Source organism: Marmota monax, unplaced genomic scaffold (assembly GCF_021218885.2).
Source record: "Marmota monax isolate L192 unplaced genomic scaffold, Marmota_monax_Labrador192_F-V1.1 WCK01_AAM20220418_F8-fsc00138, whole genome shotgun sequence".
In the NCBI taxonomy this organism is placed as follows: Eukaryota; Metazoa; Chordata; class Mammalia; order Rodentia; family Sciuridae; genus Marmota; species Marmota monax.
The window spans coordinates 2,361,540-2,382,458 of NW_026692763.1; the positions used below are offsets into that span (position 1 = coordinate 2,361,540).

At 45.2% G+C, this 20,919-nt stretch overlaps 1 pseudogene; it reads right to left on the minus strand.

The window, feature by feature from the left end:
• Positions 1-16,013: 16,013 nt before the first annotated feature.
• Positions 16,014-16,973, minus strand: LOC124094184 (THO complex subunit 3-like; annotated as a pseudogene).
• Between the last annotated feature and the right edge of the window lie 3,946 nt (positions 16,974-20,919).

The window sequence follows — 20,919 nt, forward strand, 5'->3', positions numbered from 1 at the left end:
CTCTTCTTTCAATTCATCCAGTGACCTTGCTTTTTCTGGCCAATTTAGTTCTGTATTTGTGGAACACCTACCATCTGCCAAGTCTTGGATTAAGTAATGAAGAAGTCATTGTGAACAAAACCAACACAGTACCTGCCCTCCTGGAGCTTACCACCTAGTGGGAAAGGTCAATTGTCTCAATAGCATGAAATCAAAAGAATGTGCAAGGTTAGCAAGTGATACAGAGGAAGGAAGATGAACTCTGAGGGGTCAGGAAAGGTTTTACAGGGGAAATTATGCCTGAACTGGGTTTCAAAGGATGGATGGGAATTTACCAAGCAGACAGTGAGTGGAAGGGCTTTGACAATGGAGTGAACAGCAAGTGACAAGGCCTGGAAGGTTAAACCACTGTAGGGATGATGTGGAAAATACAGGAAATTGACTCTGCCAAATCATGAAGTGGGAAATCAGGAAATGATGGGAGATGAGGCTGGGAATCATTGGCATCATGACTTTTCTTTTGGGGGGGGGCATGCAGGGATTGAACCCAGGGCTGTTGAACAACTAAGCCACATCCCCAGCCCTTTTTATTTTTTACTTTGAGACAGGGTTTCCTTAAATTGCTTAGAGCCTTGCTAAGTTGCTGAGGCTGGCTTTGAACTTGGGATCCTCCTGAGCCACTGGGATTATAGGCATGGGCCACGGTACCTAGACATGACAAAATATCTTTTTTTTCTTTTTCTTTTTTTCTTTCCCCTCCTCCTCCTCCTCCTCCTCCTCCTCCTCCTCCTCCTCCTCCTCCTCCTCCTCCTCCTCTTCTTCTTCTTCTTCTTCTTCTTCTTCTTCTTCTTCTTCTTCTTCTTCTTCCTCTTCTTTTGTCCTATAAATAACTAAGAACTACAAAAAGTCATTAAAAAAACAGAGCCAGGCAAGGTGGCACACACCTGTAATCCCAACTGCACTGGAGGTTGAGGCAGGAGGACTGCAATCTCAAGGTCAGCCTGTGCAATTTAGTGAAGTCCACTCTCAAAATAAAATTTAAAGGTGGAGGGGCAGCACGGGGGAGGTAGCTCAGTGGTAGAGTGCTTGCCCAGCATGTGCAAAGCCCTGGGTTCAGTTCCCAGTTCCACAAAAAATAAAACAAAGCAAAAATAAATAAATAAAAAAACAATAAAAGAAAGGAAAGATTATTAAACTGAGTAGTGACATAGTTCTATTGAATTGTGGCTTGACTGCCTTTGAACAGGGTGGACTAAGACAAAACTCCAGTTAGGAGATAAGGATCCAGGAGAGAGGAGGGGGCCTGAGACCTGCAGAGAGAGACTGAATGGAGGGAGTCAACACCTAAACACCTATTCAGATAATAGAACTGGATGTAACAGATAACAAAAGAGAGGCATTATTTCCATATCCTCCTTCAAGACTGGAGACCTGAGGTTTCTGAGCAGTCTCTCTCTCTCTCTCTCTCTCTCTCTCTCTCTCTCTCTCTCTCTCTCGCAATGGGCTCTCTGAACTAGGGTCTAATTATGAACATAGGACACCTCTTCCTGGGTGGCTAGGAACCTGTCAATATTTTTGTCAATGTTTTTGTTTTCTTTTATTATTATTATTATTATTATTATTATTATTATTATTATTAGTTCTAGTCAGTTATACATGACAGTAGAAAGCACTACAGATTTCTAGAGGCATATGATCTACCCAAACTGAACCCGGAGGAAGGACACATACAATTTAAACAGATCAATTTCAAGCAAGGAAATAGAAGATGCTATCAAAAGTCTACTAACTGGACTGCGGTTGTGGCTCAGTGGTACAGCGCTTGCCTTGCATGTGTGAGGCACTGGGTTCAATTCTCAGCACCACATACAAATAAATAAAATAAAGGTCCATCAACAACTAAAAAATATTTAAAAAAAAAAAAGCCTACCAACCAAGAAAAGCCCAGGACCAGAGATGGATTCTTGACCAAGTTCTATAAGACCTACAAAGAAGAATTAATACCAATACTCCTCAAATTATAAATTATTCCATGAACTAGAAAAGGAGGGAACCCTTGCAAACTCATTCGATGAGGCTAGTATCATCCTGACATCAAAACAAGACAGAGACACATGAAGGAAAGAAAATTTCAGACCAATAGCCCTGATGAACATAGATGCAAAAATTCTCAATAAAATTTTGACAAATTGCATTCAAAAACACATTTTAAAAATAGTGTACCATGATCAAGTGGGGGTCCATTCCAGGGATGCAAGGTTGGTTCACTACATAGAAATCAATAAACATCATTCATTACATCAATAGACTTACAGACAAGAATGTTTTTGTTTCCATCACTGTTGTTGGCTTAGTCGCTTATCTTGGGGAGGGGCGCCTCTGTGGTGGGGCTCTGGGAGGTAGAGATTCCTGGCAGCTAGGACACACAGGAGTTCAGGCACTTGGCCAGGAAACCTGAGTCTAAAGCAGGTGTCCCAGAATAACAGGCAGCGGTGGAAAGAGAAATCACTGTGCCAATACCAGGGCTGATGGCCTTCAGTGTCAGAGAATTCCAGGATCCTGGAATTCCTATGAGTTTCCCAGAAGTAATTTCCCAGCCTTTCTTCCCAGTGATTTGATGAGCTAATTCAGTATTGCCCAATAATTCCCTCTTCTATTTATGTGATCAGAGTTGGATTTTGTTGTTTCAAACCAAGAATCCTGACAACTTAGAGTAGAGAGTAAGCAACCACCCTTTCCTCCTCTTACTCCCAAGCCAATCCCCTCTACCTGCCATTTGCCAGTTTCAAGAGCTGAGGCAGGTAACTTAACCTCCAGACTCTTGGTTTCCTCATCTGTAAAATGGGTTGATGGGCAGTGTGTAGCTCAGTGGTAGCTAATAAGACCATCACTTATTAGCACTATAGCCTTGGGCAAGATGCCTGGCTTGCATGAGGCCCTGGGTTTGATTGCCAGCACTGCAAAATAAATACATAAATTGATGAGCACCTGATAAAGTTGTGAGAATTAAATGACACCATGCACAGAAAATCCTGAGTATGGGACTTAGAAAATAGTAAACAATAATATTTAATTGTTGCTGGGTGCAGTGGTCCATCCCTGTATTCCCAGCCACTCTAGAGGCTGAGGCAGGAGGATGGCAAGTTGGAAGCCAGTCTGCACAATTTAGTGAGACCCTGTCTCAAAATCAAAAATAAAAAAGGGCTGGGGATGTAGCTTAATGGTAAATCACCCCTGAGTTCAATCCCCACTACCTCAAAAAATAATATGAATATTTAGTTGTCATTATTATTATCCTTTTTCTGGTAAGCTTTCTCAACATCCCAGGGGTTCTTACAAATTCATGCACACATTTGACCTGCTCTTTCTTTCTTTTTTTTTTTTTAACTGGGGATTGAACCCAGGGGCACTTAACCATGGGGCTACATCCCCATCCTCCCCCCCTTTTTTGTATTTTATTTAGAGACAAGTCTCACTGAATTGCTTAGGGCCTCGATAAATTGCTGAGGCTGGCTTTGAACTCTTGATCCTCTTGCCTCAATTTCTGGAGCCGCTGGGATTACAGGCATGCGCCACTGCATCCAGCCAATCCAGCACTTCTTGAATGCTCTTCCTTCTTAGTCTAAAGCCGAGATATTTGTTAGTCCTTCACCTGCACTCACCTGCAATGCCCCTATCACCTGACAGCAGAGTGGTTGTTCTGGAGAGGGCTCTGGAATAAGATCATCATTTATTAGTACTATAGCCTTGGGCAAGATGCTTAACCTTTTTGAGGCTCAGTTTCCGTGTCTATAAAATGGGGGTGTGTAATAATACTTCTTCATCAGATTTATTGGGAAGATTAAAGAAAACAGCATGTTAGGCTCTTAGCTTGGGGGCCTCACTCCTAGAAGTTCCTCTCTGGATATTAACTTTTTGTCTTGCTGCTTCTCTGCTCCCTTCCCAGGTCAGCCTGGCCACTGCAGCTATAAATCATCTAGATAACCAAGAGCATCTCCTGCCCTCCCACCCCAGCACCAGACTCCTCATCACCTCCACCCACTAATGACCGGGTGATTGGTTTCTCATTAGGGGAATGACAAAGAGGCCTCAGTGCTTTTAGCAGGAAGTCTAATCAGGTAGATCTGCCTGCCCCAGTGTCAGTGGGGGTGAAGTAACCGGTCTGGGGGCCCGGCTTGGGATGGAGGGCTTTGCCTCTGGAGAGGCAGACTCTGTCCTGGCCAGGGCTGCTGAAGGGCAGGAACTCTCAGGAAGGGGCTCTGTTATACTGGAGAGGGAAATCAGGGCTCCTAACTGTGCTCAGGAAGCTTGAGAAGCCGTCTTTGTCCTCTATTTGGGGGGAGGGGTGTACTGGGTATTGAACTCAGGGGCACTCAACCACTGAGCCATCTGCAGCCCTGTTTTGTATGTTATGAGACAGGGTCTCATTGAGTTGCTTAGGGCCTCGCTTTTGCTGAGGCTGACTTTGAACCCATGATCTTCCTTCCTCCAGAGCTGCTGGGATTACAGGCATGAGCCACCATCTTCGTCCTCTTGAAGTTTGATTTTCTCGTATGTTAAATGGGACTAATAAATGATAATACATGGCGGGAGAATAAACTGTGATAAATATATAAAAGTCAATTTCTAGCACTTTGTAGATGTCAATAAGTGGTGTCCATTATTTTTATTATTACTGTTATTGCTGTTATCATTATGATTATTATTGGAACTTAGCTATCAAATTTTTAAATTTATTTTTTAGCTTTGGACACAATACCTCTATTTTATTTATTTATTTTTAATGTGGTGCTGAGGATCGAACCCAGGGCCTTACACCTGCTAGGCGAGCGCTCTACAGCCCCAACCCCATTCAATTTTTCTAACCCCATTTGGTAAATAATTCATCCTGTCCCCAATGATCTGCAGTTACACATCTCTGCCATGCCAGCTCCAACCACCTCTGTGGAATGACTGCCTCCTTGGGAAATCCTTCAGGCTGCTCATTTTCAGAATTGTGTTAAGTGTTCTTAGGAATATTTAAAACTTTGTAGGGTACTGGGGATGTGGTTAAATGATACAGTAGTTGCCTAGAATGTGTGAGCCCCTAGATTTGATCCCCAGCACCACGATAAATAAGTAAATAAATAAATGAATAAAAAATTTGTGGGGATTTTTTAATACCTTTGTTTAGTTCAGTATCTACTCCTTTTCCTTTTATTTTTCTTTTTTTGTAGCTCCAGGGCCTTGTGCATGCTAGGCAAGCACTCTACCACTGAGCCACATCCTCAGCTCATATAATTTTTTTTCATATCTCTTTCCTCATAATGTTTCTTTCTCTTCCCTCATGGAGACAAAAAGGCTGCAGAAGTTCACATGTCTATCATGCACAAAAGGAGAAGAAAATGACCCAGGTAGGCCCCTCCCTAAAATCTTGACGAGAAACTAATAAATGTTTATTGCTGTTTTAAACCAAAAGGTTTGGGGGTAATCTGTTGTGCAGCAGTCATGCCATTTCCTAGCCTTTCTTGCAGTTGACTGTGTTTCTGGTGAGTGTGAGTGGAAACGATGTGTACTTTCCAGGTCAGCCTATAACAACCTCGGATAAGCAGCCTCCATGCTCCTTCCCCTTCCTGCTGGCCTCTGGACCTTAGGGCAGCCTCAGGACCTCGGGAGCCACAGGCTGGAAATGAGAGTGCCACAAGGGGGATGAATTCTGGGCCCTTCATCATGCCTGGAACAGAATAGCCCAGGAAAAACTGCATGGCCAGGAACACCAAACTGACCACACCTGAGCAAGAAATACACATTTATGTTTAGGCCACAGAGAGTCGTGCATTTATCCATTAGAACACCCCAAATCACCTTAACTAATACCCTTTCATCCTTGAACTTTATAATTTATGATTGTGTTCATAAACTTCCTTTAAATTTGATCCTCCAAACTCCTTGTGATAAGTAGGACGGTACTCTTTTGCCACTGAGAGGAGCTAAAGCTCTGAGTGGCTAAGGCATTTGCCCAAAGGCACAAGGTTGAAGGATGGAGCAGGAAGACGGTAACGCAAGTGGTAACAAAGAGGCAAGATAATCCAGGTTTTTTGTTTTTAAAGTAGATTTTTAGCCACAGATGGTGAGGAAGGAGTATGAATTCTGGACCTACTACTCACTAGTAAGTGGCCTTAGACAAGTCATTTAATTGCTTAATTACTTCTTGCTTTCATTTCTTCATCTGCAAAATGGGACCCATAAAAGACTAACTTTTAGGGCTGGGGGCATTCGGGAGATAATATATGCAAGATTCCTGGCACCTAGTAAGTGTTCAATAACTATTTGATGAATGGATTAATAAAGTGTTTAGCCCAGCTTGGCACATAGTCTCTCCAAGTTAGCTATTATTATGTTTCTATTAATTTATATAAAGCACATTGCAGTTTACTATCGAGATTGTCATTTCAGCGAGGTCCTGGGAACCTGGGAGCCCCTGGGGTGTCCCAGCCCCCGCCACTCCAGATTCCCCAGACTCGCCCCGCCCCGCCGTAAATCAGGCTCCGCGGGCCTGTAATTAGCAGCCGCAGGGGGCGTGGCGGGGGCGTGGCGGCATCGGCCCCGCCCACCCGTCCCGGGGGCTTCCTGCGCCCCGCCCTTCCCGAGGGGGGCGGGTCCGGGCTGGGAGCTGGGGGGTCCCGGGCGGGCCCTGATTTATGGCCCTCTGTGTGAAGGAGATTTACGAGCCAAGACCCGGAGCCTGGCAGTGTCGGGAGCGCGGGGAGCGCGACGCCCGGGGCGAAGGACCGCAGTCGCCACCCGCGTAAATCCTGCCGCGAGTGAGTCCGGGTGGCGGACCCACCTCTAGCGTCCCGAGCCAGGCTCCGGGCAGGGGTCCTCGGCGACTGTGGTTCTGTCCACAGACACTTATTTTGGGTCGATTCCGCCCCTTTGCTTCACTGCCTGGGACAGCGCCCCGTCTGGACAAGGTACCTGCGTGGGGCCAGGGAGACGCGGTTCTCCAGCCTCCGCCGCGGTCCAGGTACGGGTCCTGGCGCTTCGCTATCTTTTTATGCCCATTTCATAGATGTAGAAACGGAGCCTCCAGCGGGTGAAGCAGCTCACGGGCTGTCACACAGCCAGGAAGTGGGCGGGTGTCTGAAGTGCATTCCCCAGCGGTCGTCGGGAGGCCTGAAGGGGGCGCAACTGGGCTGCACAGACCCACGGGGCTCCAATGAGGAAAGGGCTGTGGGCCCAGGTCCTGTATGCCCAAGAGTAGGACTGGTGTCACCAAGTCTCCTTCTCCTGGGAATGTGCCGCTCCTCTGGTGCGATGGGAAGCCTGTCCTCAGATACAGCCACCGCATCCTATCTTCTGTGGCAGCTCAGGAGAAGAGGTTGATCTCCACTCAGCAATGCCCAGCAATCCTCAAACCTCATGCTGGGAGGAAGGAATGGTGACCCTCAACCAGGACATGGAAGAAAGACCTTTCAATAGGTTTTGAGTCAGACAGACTTAGGTTCAAATCCCAGCTCCATCTCTGACCAGCTAAATAACCTTAGGCAAGTTACTTAACCTCTCTGAGCCTCATTTGAAAAATTAGTTTTGTTGTTGTTGTTGTTATTTGTTTCTTTTTATACTGAGAATTGAACCCAGGGGTGCTCTACCACTGAGCTACATCCCCAGCCCTTTTTATTTTTTATTTTAAGGCAGAATCTGGCTAAGTTGCCTGGGCTGGCCTTGAACTTGCAATCCTCCTGCCTCAGCCTTCCTAGTTGCTGGGATTACATGTGTACACCACCACACCAGCTCATTTGAAAAATCAGAATAATAAAAACCTCCTCATACATTGGTGTAAGGCTAAATAAGATAAAATATGGAATGCATGCAATGTAGCTCTTGGCACCCTGGACACAGAAGCTGTTCAGCAAATATTTTTTTGCTGAACGGGACTAGAACTTTGTTTTGGTTAGAGTCAACTATATAGTCTACACCAGAAAGATTCAAAGTAGCACACTCTTGTAATCTCAGCAACTCAGGAGGCTGAGGCAGGAAGATTGAAAGCTCCAGGCTAGCTTCAGCAACTTAGTGAGCCCCTGTCTCAAAATAAAAAATAAAAAGGGCTGGGGATGTGGATCCGTGAGCTCAGTAGTAGAACATCCTTAGGTTCAATCCCTAGCACTGGATGGGGAGAGGAAGGAAAGGAAAGAAAAAAAAGATTCAGGGTAGAATTTTGTAGATTCCAAGAATGTAGGGACAGGAAGAGATCAGCTTATTCCAGGATTCTGAACCTGGGCTAACTTCAAGTGTGTGTTGGGGGGAGAGGGTCTCTGAATCCCAACCATAATCTATTCATTACTATTTATGGCACATCTACTTTGTGCCAGGAACAAAATACACACATATAAAATATGGATTATATATCTAAATTTACATCTATATGGGTTCATATCAAATTGTCAGGGGAAATCCATAATCCAAAAATTTTAGAAATACTAATCTAGTCCAACCACCCCCCAGAAGTGGAAGTCACTTGTCCCAAATCACAGGTCCAGCCAGCACTTGAGTCAGAACTTCCCACTGCTCACTGTCCCTCTGTCCACTTACCTTTTATCCTGAAGGGCAGCTGAGCCCATCAGGTGCTCTATGAGGGTGGGGGGGTTCCATCACAGGTCCAACCTTCTAGGGCTCACCTATGCCCCTCTCTAATCTTGGCACTTCACTCTGACAAAGGAGCCACAGAGAAAGAAGTCATTTGGAGTTTTACAGGTGGATTGAATGTGGATTGAATCCCTGGGTTCAATCCACAGTATGGGCAAAAAAATCACTTGTGGGGGAGCAGGGGAGTCCCCAGCTTCAGTCTCTCCTCCTACTTTGTAAACACTTCTATGCATCACTGTCCTTTATTGTTGTTTTGTTTGGTTTTTGGATTTGAAAGCATCATGGTAAGTTTTAATCCTTGAAATGCTTGAAGACAAAAAGAAACCAAAAGCTGGATGCGGTGGCATATGCCTGCAATCCCAACAGCTGGAGAGGCTAAGGCAGGAGGATCGCAAGTTCAAAGATGGCCTCAGCAATATTGAGGCACTTAGCAACTCAGCGAGACCCTGTCTCTAAATAAAATACAAAATAGGGCTGGGGATGTGGCTCAGTGGTTGGGCGCCCATGAGTTCAAACCCCAGTACAAAAATAAATAAATAAATAAATAAATAGAAGAAGAAGAAGAAGAAAAGAAAGAAAGAAAAAGAAACAAAAACACTGTAGATAAAGTGAAAAATCCCAACAGAATGGTCCTCTTCTCCCTGAAAGGGTTCCTGTGTGCTGTTTGTCCTCTGCCAATCCAAACAGGACTGACTGGGATGTGAAGGCACAGGTCAGTTGAACTCAGAAAAATCCTTTTTTGGGGGGGGTATTGGGGACTGAATCCAAAGAAGCTTTAACATTGAGCTACATCCCCAGCCCTTTTTATTTTTTATTTTGAGAACGTCTTGCTAAGTTGCTGAGGCTAGACTCAAACTTGCAATACTCCTGCCTCAGCCTCTGAGTCACTGGGATTACAGAGTGTGCCACCATGCCTGGCTTGTCCTTTGCTTTTGTGTCGTAGGGAAAAGTGCCTCCCTCAACCCAGGCCAGCCTTTCAGCCTTCTGAACAAACTCACTCCATCAGTCCTGTGCCAGGGATCAGCATCTCTCCCCAGCTCCTTCCTCTCATCCTATTCACATGTAACAAATTATCCCACTTAATGATTTAAAATGCCTCTTATTATTTCTCATGATTCTGGGGGTCGATTGGGCAGTTCAGGGCCTCATGTGGTATCAGCAAGGGTCACTCATGTGACTGCATTCATCTGGGAACTCTTCTGAAGTTAGAGTGCCCAAGGAAGCCTCTCTTGCCAAATGACCTCCATTCCTGTGTGGCCTCTCCCTCGGCCAGTCACTCCAGCAGGACAACCTGGACTTCCTTACAGCATGGCTGCTGGGTTCTAAGAGGTGGGGGGAAGAGGAAGTTGCCGGTGTTCTTTTAAGAACTGGGAACAGTTGTTTCCGCCAACTTTCTTGGTCAAAGCCAAGTGTCAAGGCCAGCCTAGACTCAAGGGGAAGGGGAGACAGACTTCCCCTCTCTGTAGGCGAAACCCCAGGTCTGTACCTGGATCAGAGGGATCACTCACAGCAGTATTTGGAGGCTACTATTAATGCTCAAGTAACCAGTATGGAACTCCCTGGACCCTGCTGCTCCCAGAATTCCCCTCATTGTCCCATCTCACCCCAGCACATCTATTGATCCATAATAATTTGCCTTAGCCCCTCTCCACTCTGCTGGAACCCTGCTCATCAGTGACCTCCTGGTGGCTGATATGTCACTTGCAGTTTCCGTCCTTCTTTTTTTTACCCATAAGCTCGAGATCTGCTCACCACTCCTTCCAGAAACTGGGTTTCCCTATTCGACAGGAGCTTCCCCTTTGGGTCTCTGATTTATTTTCCTCCTCTTCCCTCCTCCTCCTTCTTCTTCTCCCTGCCTCCCTTCCCTTTCTCTGTTTCTTTCTTTCTCTCTCTCTCTCCTTCCATGGACCCCTTAAATGTCAGATCTCTTTCTGGTGGTGGTGGACAGTTGGTTGGCTGAGGCTCAAACCCAAGGCTTCACCTATGCCACGTAAGCCCTCTATTACGAGCCACGCCCCCAGCCCTAAATGTCAGCTCTCTATCACCAGCTGTTTTCTCCCTCTTATCTTTCTAATTTCCAGATGATTGTTCTGCAGATATCTGAACCCAAATCCAAAACTCCTCTCCCTGGCTCCACGTGGCAGATAAGATGAACAAAAGAACAAAACCATCCCTTACCTAGCTGGTCCAGCCCAAAGCCCAGGGAGCATCCCAACCTCCCACCCTCATTGTCCACCCTTCTCACATACCCAGAGCCCAAACCCCACCAAGTTGGCAACTGTATAGCCGGGCTCCCTCTCCAGTCTGTCTTCCTCTCTTCAGCTTCACGGCCACTGCTCTGTTCAGGCTGTGGGGTAGAAGATTTGGGAAGGCTGAGTTTGAACAAGCCCAAGCAGCCTCCTCACTACCTGACTTCAGATTCTCCCATGTGCTGACCCGCACAGGAATGGGGAGCTTGTGATCTCCCGAATTTGATGACATGGATCTTTTCTTCACAGAGTACCTCCCAGAGGAGGGGTGTAGCCCATGCACCTGTTGACTGTTAATTGGTTGAAATCAAATAGGAAGGCAGCTCAGCTTGGAGTCAAGAAGACCCCTTCCTGAACCAGTAACTTCCTGAACCAATATGTGAGTCTGTTAAATGGCCTGTAAAGTAGAGGTGATGTGACTGACCCTCCCAGAGGTGGCCATGATGATTCAAGGAGACTGAACACTTAGATCGGCACCCCACAACCACCACTTCTTGTGGGCAGTCATGTCCTCTCCCTTGCCAGATCTTCTTTGGAGAGTCTTGTGGGGGAGGAAAGTAAAATAAATTAGCTTTCAGAAGCATAAGTTAATTCTTTCTCTTCAAAGTTTCTTTTGTGCTGTCATAAAGTCTTTCTTTTTTTGCAGTGCTGGGATTCAACTAGGGTCTCAACTGGGCATTCAAGTAGGTCAGGCCAGGCAAGCTCTCTACCACTGAGCTACATTCCCAGACCCTCATCTTTTAAATATAGCTAACTCAGAAAACTTTTTACTTCTAGAATTAAAAGCTTTGGAACACAGACAACTTTCAGGTACGGAAAAGCAAAAGAAAATTTAGGTGGGGTTTCTGTGCCCTCTGCTGGTCAGAATCTGGAACTCCAAGTAGTCTGACTGCGGACCTGGGCTGGCTGGGATCTCTGGGGCTGCCAGCAGCAAACATGGAAGTTGCATTCTCATCTATGAAGGGAGAGGAGATTGATCTTTTCTGCCCCTGGTCAGCTTTGTCCTTTACACCCCTCAGGGGCTCTCCAAGTCTTCCTCACTTTTGTAACCACAATTGTTCCCTCTGCTTACTCATCTCCCAGAGTAGCCCCACCCTCACTTCCTATCATAGAGGAAAAATTGAGGTTTCAGGTGTGAATCCTCAGCTCCCTAGCTGGGCCCATAAATAGTCTGTCTGTACCCATTGAACTTCCTTTCTCCTGTCCCCCAACTTGATGGCTGATGCTGAGCCCCTCTGCTCCCCTCCCTTACAGAAGCCAGATTTTTTCTTCTTGTTTTTTGGTGCCCGGGGTTGAACCCAGGGGGCCTTAACCACTGAGCCACATCCCCAGCCTTTTTTCATATTTTATTTTGAGACAGGGTCTTGCTAAATTGCTTAGGGCCTCTCTAAATTGCCGAGGCTGGCTTTGAACTTGCAATCCTCCTGCCTTGGCCTCCAAGTCACTGGGATTACAGGCATGTCCCACCAAGCCTGGCAGAAGCCAGATTTTGACCCACTATAAGGTACCCTTTACAGTAAATTTTATATATATATATATATATATATATATATATATATATATATATATATATAAAATATTTTGACATAGTATATATTATATATATATATATATTTTAAAATATACAAATATATTTTAAAGACTATAAAATAAATATATAAACTTTGAATATTAGACTTTATTTCTTTTTTAATATTTATTTTTTAGTTATAGGTAGACACAATATCTTTATTTTATTTTTAGGTGGTGCTGAATGTCAAACCTAGGGCCTCATGCATGCTAGGCGAGTGCTCTATCTCTGAACCAAAACCCCAGCCCTAGACTTTATTTCTTAAAATGATTTTAGATTTACAGAAAATCTAAGAGGCCAGTACACAGAGTTCCCATGCACCCCACACCCATTTCCCCTCATCATTAATGTATCACCTTTCTATGGTACATTTGTTGCAATTAAGGAACCGACGGGAACACATCAATATTACTAACTGATGTCAATAGTGCATTCAGATTTCTTCACTCAGATGCCCATTTCTGTCCCGGGATCCCATCAACACATTGCACTTAGCCATCAGTCTCCCTAGCTCCTCTTGACTATGACAATTTTTCAGACTCCTTGTTTTGGTATTCTCATCTGTAAAGTGAGAGGTGATTGCTCTTTTTCTGCCTCTGATCAGCTTTGTCCTTCACTCCCCTCGGGGCTCGTGATGGTTTGGAGAGTGCTGGCCCCACTACTGGCATGTTCCTGATTTTCCTCATGATTACTCTGGTGCTGTAGTTTGGATCCTCCAAGAGCTCATGTGTTAAAGGCTTGGTCCCCAGCTTGGTGGACTATTGGGAGGGGTCAAACCTTTAAGAGGTGAGGCCTAATAGAGGTCTTAGGTCATTGGGGGGTGTGCTCTAGAAGGGGACTGTGGGGCCCAAATGCCTTCCTCTCTCTTTTGCATCCTGGTCATGAGTCAAGCAGCTTTGCTCTGCCACATGTGCCAAGATGGACTGTCTCACTACAGACCCAAAGCAACAGGCTCCACCGACTATAAACTGAACTCTAAAATTTACACCAAGATATCACTTTTGTCTTTATAATCTTATTATCTGAGACATTTGTTATAGTGACAGAAAGCTAACACAACTAGGGTTATGGCTTTGGGGGAGGAAAGCCACATAGGTAAAGTGCCATTTCTATGCCACATATGAAGGGTACACACTATCAGCATGGTTTATCAGTGTTCATGATGACCTTGAACTGGAGTTGTGTTTGTCAGTTTTCTCTACTGTAGAGTTACTCTTTCTCCTGCCCCTTCCCATACTGTACACTTTGGAAGGAAGTCACTAAGCACAACCCATACTGAAGGAGTAGGGAGTTACATTCCCTGCTTTGACCACAGAGCATCTGCAAAACTTTGAAATTCTTCTGTATTAGATATTTATCTCTTCTCCATTTATTTATTTATTCAATTATTTATATATGTCATGGTGGACTTATGGGTATTTAATATAAAGTTAATATAGCTGGGCATGGTAGAACACGCCTGTAATCCCAGAAACTTGGGAGGCTGAAGCAGGAGAATCACAAGTTCAAAGCCAGCGTCAGTAACTAATGAGGCCCTAAGCAACTTAGCAAGACCCTGTCTCAAAAAGAAAATCACCACCAACAACCACCACCAAGGAGGGGCATGCTGGGGATGTAACTCAGTGGTAAAGCATCTCTGGGTTAAAATCCCAGCACTCCCCCCCAAATTTTTAATATAGCTTTGGGTTATAATTCAATATTACTTATTTGGTTGCTCAAATTGTTCTAAGATATTTAATTTCTTGTCCCTTGTCTTTGATTTTAGACATAGTAGTGTTATCAGGCCTCGTTCAATGGTGTGTATATTGCAGCATGGTTTTATTTTTTTTCACATTTCTATTTTTATTTTTTAAAAATATTTATTTTTTAGTTGTAGTTAGACACAATACCTTTATTTTTTAAAATTTATTTTTATGTGGTGCTGAGGATCTAACCCAGGGCCTCACACATGCTAGGCGAGCGCTCTACCACTGAGCCACAACCCCAGCCCCTCTATTTTTTATTTTTAATGATAAAAATATTAAGATAAGGGCTGGGGATGTGGCTCAAGCGGTAGCGCGCTCACCTGGCATGCGTGCGGCCCGGGTTCGATTCTCAGCACCACATACAAACAAAGATGTTGTGTCCGCCAAATACTAAAAAATAAATGTTGAAATTCTCTCTCTCTCTACCTCTCTCTCACTCTCTCTTTAAAAAAAAAAAAATATTAAGATACAATGAAAATCAAAACATCATTCATAGGTAACAAGTCCTTGCATGAGCCATTTCTCTTATAGGTAAGAGGTTTTTGCTTTCCATGGGTACTGGCATGTTTTTCTCTTTCTTCCTCCCTCCCTCCCTTCCTCCCTTCCATCCTCCCTCCCTCCCTTCCTTCCTTTTGTACTGGGATTGAACTCAGGGGCACTCGACCACTGAGCCTCATCCCCAGCCCTATTTTGTATTTTATTTAGAGACAGGGTCTCACTGAGTTGCTTAACGCCTTGCCATTGCTAAGGCTGGCTTTGGACTCCTGATCCTCCTGTCTCAGCCTCTCCAGCTGGGATTACAGGCGTGCACCACTGTGCCTGGCATTTTTTTTTCCTTTTTAACAACATTAACATATTTCTATTTAATTTCCCCAGTCATAACTTTCTGTTCTAGTTTACATTTGTCTCATCTTGATTTTCTTTCTTATTTATATTTTATAACTTTTCTCAGTGTTTGTCATAATTTGTCTACAGGTCCTGTGTATACCAAAGCCAGGCATAGATACACATTCACAGAAACAACGGATGACTTCTAAGGATTACTGTAGCCCATGCACTGACTGCTTTGTTCCTATGTTTCAGGTTCTTTAGTTAGGACATTAAACAGAATTATACCCTACAAACTCTATTTCTCAGATTTAAAAAAAAATACAAACTGCAATATCTCCCTGTAATAATAATACCAGATCTATATAAGTCCCCAAAACCCCATAATAAAAAAGTCAGCTTTGTTAAATGCCCAATTCTCAAAATTATATGTCTAATATATACATTTATAATATAATATATATTTATTATATATTAATAAATATATATTTATAAGATAATATATATATATTTTAATCATTAAAAGGCCTCCATCCTCATCCCACCCTCTCTCCAAACTGGGTATTATTCAAGCAGCTCAACAAAGTCTACCACATATCTAAATTCAGGGAAGACAGGAGGTCCCGTAGTGTGAAGTCCTCCTTCGCTAACTGATACTGGGTGGGAAGAATGGAAACAGCTAACACAAAAAAATGGGAAAGAAATTGGAATGGGCAGCCTCACAAGAGACTTTTTTTTAATATTTATTTTTTCGTTGTACTTGGACACAAGACTTTTTAAAAAAAATTATTTATCTTTGTGTGGTGCTGAGGCTGGAACCCAGAGCCAAGCATGTGCTAGGTGAGCGCTCTACCGCTGAGCCTTTACTGATTCACAAATATTTAGGGTGTCCACCAACTCCAAGAGAACAGACCAAACTGCACAGAGTGTCTCCACAGGGCTTCCTCTCCCTATGTCAGGTCCTCCTCTCAGGAATCCTTAGGAAGCCCAAACAGCTCCACAGTCCCAGCTGCCATTCTATTTGCTGTCAACAAATGCCAGCAGAGGTCTCTTGGGGTGCCAAACCACAGGGAAGGTTGGGCACTCACACTGCACTTTCCATAGTCTGTCTCCTGTCTCTACTGCAGTCATGTCAATAAAATGATCCTCCGATGGTAATGCCAGCAATTTCCCATCCGACTGAGGGTCCTTACAGGCCAATCCAGCCCGGAAAAGCACCCGCCCATACTAACTCATGCCCGCCCCAGAGGCTAACCAAAGCCTCTGCACTTCCTGGGGCAAAGGATTTCCCTATAAGGTCGAACTTGATACAGATGCAATTGGAAGGTTGGGTGTTGATAGACTGAACAGGCTTCAGTGCTGGGTAGCTGAGGATGTTGAAACAAACATTGCCATTTGCCAAGGAAAACATGTTATTGTCATTGTTGCAGGAGATTTCGTTGACCTCAAGCTTGAACTGCTCGGCTGCTTTGGAACGGTGCTCTGGCATCCATAAAGATCACCACATCATCCTTGTTGCCTACAGCAACAAGGTCTGGCTATCCGGACTCCAGCAGATAGTAATCTCTCCCCTTTAGCGTTTCGGCGGCACTGCATTCTGTAGCCCTCACATCCCAGATGCTAGTGGTTTCACTGCCAGATAAAGTGACCAAGAGATCCAGGACTACTGGGATGCCAACAAAGCTGGTCCACTCTATCCTCATGTCCCCACGACCAACAGGTCCTTCTCCAGCAAGAAGACACTGGACGTCTTGTTTAAGGATCTGGGGACTAAGAGACGCCGGTCACAGCTCCAGGCCACCAAGTGCACCTTGGCACTGTGCACCAGAAACTCGCTCGTCTTGTTGTGGTCCCCCGAACATCTCCAGCATCAGGAGCACATAGCCACTGCTCCCAGAGCACCAGGGAGGCGGCCATCGCATCTGGGCCACTCTGGTCTAGCGCTGAGGACCCCAAGGCTGCCTCAGGCAATGCCATGCCGAGGTTTCAGAGGGTTAACCTGCCTCCAGCCTGGGCGCAATTCGTCCTGGCGCCGCCTTACGCATGCGCTTCTGCAGCATGGTTTTAAATATCAAATATTGGAAATAACCTATATGCCCATCAATTGGGAAATGACTAAATGAGCTTTGAAAGCATCATTGTGTGGAATACTGCACAGCCCCCTTGGTGCCCCCTTTACTTTCTGTCAATGAAGTGGACCTTGAAGTACTTACATGGAGAATATGGTGGTTAAGGTTAACAGGCTCAGGAGGAATCAGCTGAGTTCAAATTCTGATACTCTGGCCTTTGGCAACTTACCTAACCTCTCTGAGCCTCAGTTGCCTTATCCCTAAAATGTTGAGTACCAGGGAATCTGTCTCACAGGATTGTTGTGAGGATTAAATAATGCATTCAAGCACTGAGAAGCATGAAAGTCACATGGTAAATGTCAGTAACTGTGAAATATTATTGGCATTGTTATGGAAAGATCTCCAAGAGATTGTTTTGGGTGAAATAGGCAAGTCACAGAAAAATGCATAAAGCCTATCACCATGTGTATTCAAGATGTGTGATGAAATCCAGCTTTTCCTGTGTGGCAGGGTTTATGGAAGGACTTTGTCTACCTGTGCTTCTGGAAGAAATAACTCTACTTAGAACTCTTTTCCCCAAGAACTGTGAGTAGTGAGGGAATAGTGATAAAAATAGAAGATATTAGGTTCTTACCACTAGCCAAACCCTTAAGGCCTGGAGAACTTAAGTTTAGAGTTACCTAGTGAGCAGGCGAGGCAGCATGGGAACACAGAGACACAGGCCTCCCATAATCCTTACTCAGATTCACCAATTTTAAACATTTATTCCCATTTGCATTGTCTTCCCTACCCCCCAGACTGGGGATTGAACCAGGACCTAAAAAGTTGCTAGGCAAGTGCTGTACTACTGAAACACACCCCCAACTCTTTCTCGAGACAGGGTCTCACTAAATTGCCAAGGCTGGCCTCAAACTTGCTGGCCTCCTGCCTCAGCCTCCTGAATAGCTGGGATTATGAATGTGCACCACCATGCCCAGCTAAATTATTTTTGTTCTTTTTTGAACAATATGAAAGTTATAGACATGATGCTCTTTCCTCCTGAAGACTTCAGTGCATATTTCCTAAAAACAAAGACATTCTCTTACATAATCTGTATAAAGCGTCAAGATAATACAGTAATCTATGGTTCATTTTCAAATTTAATCAGTTGCTCCAATAATATCCTCAATAGGCTTATATTTTTCTCTTTGGGTCCAGCATCCTGTACAGGCTCATGCTTTGCATTTGGTTGTCATGTGCCTTTTGTCTCTTTTAGTTGGAAACAGTCTTTGTCAGCCTTTCTTTGCGTTTACCACAAACATCCCTGCTCTGCTTCACTGCTGTGACACGGAGTTTATTCAGGAAGTGCTACCAAAATTTCCAAAGCAATGACTATTCCAGGCATGCACATCAAAATGAATCCCTACAGAGAGTCAGAAAACTTTTCCCCAAATGCTTGAGATCAAGGCAAATGGATATTATTAAAGATATCAAAACCACTGAAGAGCCAGGTGCTGGGTGGTACCCACCTGTAATCCCAGCAGTTCAGGAGGCTGAGGCAGGAGGATTGAAAGTTCACAGCCAGCCTCAGCAACAGCAAGGTGCTAAGTAACTCACTGAGACCCTGTCTCTAAATTTTCATGGTTTAGCCCTTGTTCCCTCCCGACCTGCAGGAGAGATGGGGAGAGCACGCCCTGACCAGGACAAACCAAGAAAGGAGAGGGCCGACTGACCGCCCGGGCCGAGGGAGGACAATCAGACGCGTCAGGGAGACCACTCAAAGCAGGAGCTCGTTTAATGAGAAAACACACACAGCTAATATAATGTACAGGAGCCAATTAGGATAAAGATCAGCAGGGTGGGGAGAGTTCACGTGTACACCCATCCTACAGGCAGTAATGGGTGTCACGAGCTATCCATGAGGGTGGAAGGGTTCTGAACCTATCCTAGAGGTGGTCCAATTTTTTGGCAACACCTTCTGCTGATCACCAGGCACCATCTTGGCCACATGTGTGGCCCCAAGACCGGGAAGCAGGTAGCAGCCAGCAAGTTAGGTTTCCTCTTTTCTGGTGCAACATGCCCCACATGTTACATCATGCCCTATATCTCCCCTCTTTTGTTTTATTAGCAGGTGTTTGCCTTACTTGAGAGTGTGCCTGTCTTAGATTGTCCCCCTCTGGGGATCTTATCCGTCATTGACTACCACTCTCGCTCTTGGGGCAATCCCACCTGCAGGGCCCACAGGCCCAATGGGAAGCCTCAAGGAAGGGAGATGGCTATTGCCTACGAAGGAAACCTTTCTGCTCCCGGCTTACACCTGCACATCCTGGTAGGGGCCGTGGCCAATCTCATAGGGTTCCCAGTCAGTATCTTGTAAGACAGCATATTGCTGCTGGACCACCATCAGTTAAACAGCTCTGGCTCAATCCTTGAGAAACTGGAGGAGCCTGTTGATTACACAAGGTTCAAATGTAAATACAAGAATTATAGTAACCAAGGGGCCTACAAAGGGGAGAAGGTAAGGAAGCCACCCATTTAACCCAGTCCATAGGAAGCTCGATTGCAGCTCATTTCGTCGATTTTCAAGGTCTTCTTGTAGTCTTTTGATCTTGTCTTGGACAATACCAGAGCGATTACCGTAGAAACAGCACTCCTCCTGTAGGAACAGACATAGTCCTCCTTCTCGGGCGGTAAGCAGGTCCAGACCACGGTGGTTTTGGAGGACTACTGCAGCCAAGGAATTGAGTTGAGATTTCAGGTCCAAGATAGTGCTGGCAACATGGTGCATATCATCTATCATCTGCTGAGAAAGCTTATTGTACATCTGTAAAGAAATACCGAGGCCAGCAAGTCCAGTGCCCATCCCCGTGGCCACCCCCAGACCCAACAGCAAAGGAACATCATGAATGGCTCTTCAACAGCAGGTATGGGCAGGGACTGGTTACTGGGAGGACCCCAATGTCAGGAAGGAGGAGGACCACAATGCAGATCCCACTCCAATTACCTGGTAGGACACTTTATGCCATGTACCCACAGAAGGAGGCAGTACCATTAGGAGGACAAAGCATACCACCTACTGATCCTCAAAAAACCTATTGCCTCCACACCAGAAGGGATTCAACATCCCCACATCTTGAGTGCCATTTCTAGTGAGACAGATGACGTTAGGCATGGTCACCAAGGGCAAAAAGACTTCTGAGTGGGGTGGGAGTATAGGGCATCTACTAGGAAGAGGTGAGGTTATATTCCACCAAATGGGAATGGCAGTAGCCTTTAATGGTCCATTCTTCCCCGGGGGGGGGGCATATAAGGACCAACAAATTGGCTTACCACCACTTCCAGGACACTGATACCCAGAATGGGACCCCTCAGAGTGGCCCATCCAGTAAGTTACACCCCTGTGAGTACATTTAGATGCTGATTTATAACAAGCAGTGTGGACCATGCCTGAATGGAATATCGTGCACAGGCATGTGGGTGGGGGGGAGCCTTGGGGCTTAGAAGGAAGAATCACTGGTTTGGGCCAGCAGATGCTGTAGTCAAGAGCAACGAGGCGACCTGAGCCAGCTTCACAGGCTTCAAGATTGCTGATTACATATGCCCCCCCATAAGCCATTACCACAATCATATTTGGTCCCGTAGCATCGACTATTGAGAAGGGCCTTAGTGACACACTGCCTGCAGGGGGAGCCAAGGATATGGCATCAAAGCATGCCTCCCCAAGCACGTCTCCTCCAACAAACACGAATTCCATGAGGGAGACAATGAGGAGTCTGGTCACAACCAGGCAAAGCGTCCAGAATGGTCTTTTCATTACAAATGAAAAAATAAAGAATCATACCTCAAGAAGGGGGTGCTCTTGGGTAATAATTTTT